A 6,000-nucleotide genomic window follows, 5' to 3' on the forward strand; every position below is an offset into this window, starting at 1 on the left:
AAAAAAAAAAAAACCTGTTTCACACTAAATGCTTCTCCTTCCCTGTTTCTTTAATCAAATGCACATTTTCTCGTCCTCTGTAATAAATGTCTTCCAAGATGGTGTACGACCAATGATTTCAAAAAGCAATAATGCAGAGAAATGGATAAATCCCCCCCCCCCTCTCCTCCCTCACTTCACCCCACCTCTCTCTCTCACACACACACACACACACACACACCCCCGAGATGCTCTGGAAAAAGAAACTGTGTCGTCTAGTAAAATTCCATCAGCATACACTCAAAACCCCCATAAAAACCTTTTCAATCTATATGTTAATGCCACGAATTAAAATTTAATAACAACAGATATTGAAAAGCAGACTTGAATTATACAAAAATAAATCCTGAAAGATCAGACCCCTAAAATTAGAAATTCAGGGCGGCATCCGGTCTGCTGCTAAACCCTTGTAGGCTGGCAGATTAAATTTTTGATGAAAATCAAAATTGCACTGCACACTGACGCAGGCGCAGCAAACCTGGCACTATTGTGATTTATGGATTCATTAAACCCAGGGGAGTTTCACCCCCCCACCCCCTTTTCACTCAGAGAAATTAGATTTGCTTTTGCTGAAAATTTGTATTTTTTTTTTTGTTGTTGAGAAAAGCTACTCAGGCTCTGCTCTACCTTTCAGAAGACGGTCAAAGAAAACAAAAAAAAAAGCAGCTCCTGTGTACATAACCACTGCACGTAAACAGCCCTAATTTTCAGAGCTGCAGCAATTGAACGTCCTCATGCATTATTCATGGACCAATAAGGTTCAGTTTTTTAAAAAGAAAGAGGCAGGAAAAAAAAATATGGGCAGAATGCACAGATTTTTTTTTTTTTTTTGCTTTAATGCAGCAGCCCCAACCTCTGAAAAGCCATTCCCCGGAGACTCATTTAAGCGAAGCCATTTTCAGACAGTTTCAAACACACCACTAAAGAAAGTAGCAGGAGATAAGATGTGCGCCACGTCGAAAAGGGATGTATGTTTTGTTTTTTTTCCTTTCCCAGACACATCTAAGGCCAAATCATGAATCTGTTAGTGTGCATTAACAATAAAAAAAGGAAGTGGCTCGACATCAAAGCCAGAAACTGTTTGTGTAACATCACTTAGCCTTTTCAAAACGCCTGTGCTAAGTTAATGACAAACGCAGCAGCAACCAAACAATGTTCTTAATACTGAAACCTACGAGCTGTGGTATGATCCCTCAACGTCTCGAGGTTATCAGAGCCTGAAGGGACAAGTTTCACCTCTCCATCCAAACTATTTGCTCCAAAAAAAATCCTCCATGAAACAAAGCTTTTGTTCATTAAAGCACAGGCACAGCAGCATTCCTGGACCCTTACTTAAAACGAGAAGAACGCTCAACAAAGTCCCCATTAACTGATCAGGCTTTAAGGGTGTTTTTCATTTCAACACTGCTGCATTATTCCTGAGAGATTTATAACGTATTACTCGTTCCTTCAGGTATTCTGCGTATAAACATTCCCATCACTGGCAGCGTGATCCGGCCCTGTTAAAGCCATGACACTGGTTGCCTTCTCTTCAGGAACCGTATACTTTAACTCAAACTCCTGCATGTTGATGAGACTTCCCCAGCAAAGGTCAGAATTTACACTCACATTTTGCATACCAGCCATACATTTTCCAGCAGCTCTATGAATTTAAACAGATTTGAAGGTCAGCATTAAAATTACCCACAGCATAAAAAATAAGAAAAAAAGGAAAAAAATAGCCTCTGCAGTTTTCCCTTACATTTGAATAAAAGCAAGCCGAGCAAGATGGGAAACTGTTTGGCGTCTGCAGGATTAATACAAACAGTACAGGCACTGGTTGTGATTGTTTTTCCTGCCCTCAAATTATGCTGACATGCTCCTTTCTTCTTCCAGAGCTGTTCACTTCACTTTGGATAGTTATTTTCCGCTTACACATTTTCCAATCTCTACAAGTTAAAAAATCCAATTTGTTCCATGTTTACTTAGGGGCCATTTACATTGTATCCCTATTAGTCCATCATGGCCCACAAATATACATGAAGAGATGAGGACAAACAGGAAAGTTACTGATAATGTGCATGTTAGGGAAGGGGTTCCCAAACTTTTAAGTCTATGAACCCCAAAATAACAGTGTTTGAGAGTGGGGACCCCCCACTGTCCCTGGAAGAGGAAAAAACCTGAAAAGTTGTCCAGTTAGACGCACGAACTGATAGGCCGATCTAAAGCAACATGAAAGAACACAACAGGCTAAAAACCATATTACGGTTTACGTGACATAATGCAAGAAAGGTTCAAAACAAGTCATCTTCATGTCCAGACTTTAGCACTATAAGTGTCTGTATGAATTGATCTTTTAAAATGCACCTACAGTGTTGCTGTCAGGTGCAAATTGCACATTTAAAAGGGGTTTTACACATTACTTTTTTCAGCATCAATCTCTCTAAATTACTATAATTTCTATTTACAGTGAACTACTTTTGTTTATATTTTACAAAAGTGGGTAAAATATACAATTTACACTAGATTTTTTTGGAAGGCATCTCGTGACCCCCCATGAGGTCTTGAACCCCCACTTTGGGAACCACTGTGTTAGAAAAGAAAAGCCTTGTTTTCATCTTCATCTCCTAAGCACATTGGAAAAATATCCACATGCAAAAACTTTTTTAAATAAATTCTTAAAACATTACAAAAAAAGGACAGTGTAAGGTGACTTTGCATTAATGACCATAAAAGCAAGCACATTTACTTCTCATTTGAAGTTATGAGAAGTCATGTATGAATAACGTCTGCTCGTTTAAAAGGCTTCACAATATGAACCAATCCGCATAAACTGACATTAACTTTTAAAGAAAAAGTCTGGAAAAAAAAAAGTGTCATTACAATTTATTTTTAATTTCCAAAAATGACTACCTACAGGTGGCGCCAACCACATTGAGATTTAAAATCCTCTATCTTCCTAAAAAAAAAAATTAAATTGAAATGTATTTGGATACGACGACACTTACATGTCCTCTTAATGCTGTCTTTATTGAAAACCAAGCCGTCAAATGCGACCTAAAGTAACGTCGGTGCAGTGTGACTTTTAAGGGGGGAAGAAAGTCCGAAGCTCTGCTCAAATTTGATGGAAAAATTCACAAAACATGGCTGCAGGAGGTTTTTGTGTTTCAGATTGTTCCTCCCCTCATCGTCCTTCATGTTGCCACCACCGCCTGCTCCTCTTTTTGCCCTATCTGCATACACTGTGCTTCTCCTAGTATAGGCGTATATGTGGACAAACTAAAGGTGCACAGACAGTCAGCACTTACATGGAAACTTCATTACGAAAATTCAGTCTGAAAAAAAAAAAACATCAACAGATTAGGTCTATTTCGGATGGCTTCAAAAAGGCTGCACCTGGTTTAGTGGCAGACACTGTTAGTGCTAAAACACTGCCAGCTCTCGCCTTTTCACTGGAGCAGCTTTGAAACTTAAAACTGGCGAGTGAAATTTCTCAAAATTTAGGATTTCTAAGTCAGGAAAAAAAAGGCAAACAGCAGAGTGTGACATACCTCCAAAAACGATGCAGTTCATGCGAAACAGCCTCTCAGCTCCAGAAAATCTTCCCTCCCCGACCAGAGGTGAATGCACAACTGCTTCCTCAAAAAAAAATCGTGAATTAGTTATGAGAATTTCCAAATGTTGCAAAAAAAAAAAAAAAAAAATTTCCACCACAGCGTTTTTTTTCTTCCTTCACACTCCGCGACACGCTGCGTTACATTTTTTAAAAAAAATAGTAATAGCGTAATGATTCATAAATGTGATGAGGTTTTCACTCTTCCCCTCTCCAGCTCTCCGTTTCTGCCGTGTCTGCGGGGTTGCGTTGCGGTTCCTCCTGTGAAAAATTTTCGTCCGCCATATACAAGGGCAGATTCAGAAATTGCAGCGCCGGCCTGTATATTAGCCTAGATGAAAAAAAAAAAAAAAAAAAAAAAAAAAAAGGAAAAAAGTCTGGGAGACAAGAAAAAAAATCGTTGGCCGACAAGCACGTTACACGGAGAAAAAGGAGGCTGGGAAAATACGCAGAAGAAAACATTGACATGTGAGCTGAGAGCATTATGATACTCTGATCTTACAGCACGTGCTTTTTAATGACACGTTAGGCTATTTAAATCAGATAAACGTTTCTGATTAGGTCTCGTTAGGCTTTTCACAATTTCTGTACCGCATCAGTTTCCAGATGCAGTTTATCACAACATTGCTTGTTACGGGTAAGGTTTTGGTTGGCCAACACATTTTGAATTGAAAACCACTCTGAATTAACAGTCTTTTTTTCTGTTTTGAAATTGTTTAGTTTTGTTTCTAACTTGTTTTTTAACCAGGATTTCTGCATCATCAGTATTTATTTAGCAACTCATCATACATTTCATTTCATAAGTTATATTTTAGATATATAGTTTATGTTAATGTAAAATTGGTCTAAGCAAGAGTAAATCACTTGCATTTGATTGATGAAAATGTCAATTATAAACGATAATAATAAATATATAATAATACAATTCATGAAGAAGAGTATAGAATACCTGAAGTAGGCCTATTTTTTGACAAATCTCAAGAGTACATAGAACCAATATCCTTGATCAGGGAGTGTGCAACTGCAGTATAATTGATTTTTGAGACATTAAGGTTGATGCTTTGCTTAACTATTCTCCACAAAATACTGATTTACCTTGTCATATCAGTGAAAAGTAAACCCTCTTCAATTCTCTCATGATGGCTGTTCAGTCATGTGAATAATTAAACTGTTAAATAATTAATAAATTAGTGAATTACTAAGTCAATCAATTAAAAATATTAATTTTTTTTTTTGCAATTATGGAACATACTAATGAAAAAGTAAGTCATAAAACAATATAGGGAAGACACAATCATTGACTATGAAATCAATAAACTGCACAAGGATAAATAAATCTGCTTGAAGGTACTGCGATATGTCAGTCATTTCACTTATTTGTTTCAACGCAGGACAAACTTTCCTCTGATAGAATATACAGTTACAGTTACAGTTTTTTTGTGGTTACAGATTTTTATGCAGGACATAAAGAGCTTTTGCCTCAAACAACTTCCTGTTATGTGATAAAGTGTTTGTTCAGGGAAGCATTGACATTCATGTGTGAAAGAAGATATCTGCACACTCGGATCAATGACATTTTTTGAATGTATTTTGAGATTTTTCATCGATAACAACTTTATGAGAACGTGGCATGAAAATGTTGTGTTTAATATGATGTGGGGAAAAAACACAAACCAGATTTAAAGTATTACTATTAAGCTTTAAATAATTGGTTTCATGAGTTATGCAAGCATTACTGGAACACAATGGAAACAATACAAGTGACTTCTCACTGAAACATTCAATATAATGCTAAAGTACTCCAAAAAAAACCCTACAAAATGCGAGTACCTAGAAAGAGTTAAAATAAAAAAACCTTTTCAAGGCACCAATTATACCTGATAGTATTGTAAAGTCAAGTAAAAATGTGAATTCAAAGCATACATTATATCTTACTTTAAATGATGCATCTGGGCATTTAGAAAGGCCTACAGGAGACGAGATCTCTGACTGAGCTGTTGTCTGGCTGCTTCACAGAATGGTAAAGATTCTCTAGAGGAAAAGAAAACCTCATAAAGTCAGTGCAAAGTGCAAACAGAGCTTAAGTTTTCCAGAGGGCAGGTGAGATACTGAAAAAAAAGAAGAAGATGAAAACTGGAATAGTGTCATAACATTTGAAATGAGTATTTATTTGACAACCTGAACAGTCAGTGAATCCTGGTGGAGGCAGCATCATGCTGATGCTGTGCAGGAGGCCTTTGAGGATCTGTGAGCATGTGGGGAACAAAATACTGTAGCAAAATAAAAATCCTTCAAGAAAGGGCAAAGAAGAACTTTGTACATGCTATATATGAAGAAGGGCTCATGATCAATCTGCACGTACTTTAAGC

At 37.1% G+C, this 6,000-nt stretch overlaps 1 protein-coding gene across 5 annotated transcripts in view; it reads right to left on the reverse strand.

Annotated features, from left to right (window-relative positions):
• The window catches only part of znf618 (zinc finger protein 618), a 39,902-nt gene extending 35,773 nt beyond the window's left edge, over positions 1-4,129 (reverse strand). For 3 of the 5 annotated variants that reach the window (XM_079363837.1, XM_079363839.1, XM_079363835.1), the window contains exon 1: positions 3,570-4,127. The gene's annotated coding sequence lies outside the window, so the exon portion shown is untranslated. Of the gene's footprint in view, positions 1-3,569 lie in introns of all 5 variants that reach the window. The other 2 variants (XM_079363836.1, XM_079363838.1) reach the window with 1 other exon arrangement.
• Positions 4,130-6,000: the final 1,871 nt, after the last annotated feature.

This window comes from Symphodus melops (assembly GCF_947650265.1).
Source record: "Symphodus melops genome assembly, chromosome: 16".
Taxonomy (NCBI): Eukaryota; Metazoa; Chordata; class Actinopteri; order Labriformes; family Labridae; genus Symphodus; species Symphodus melops.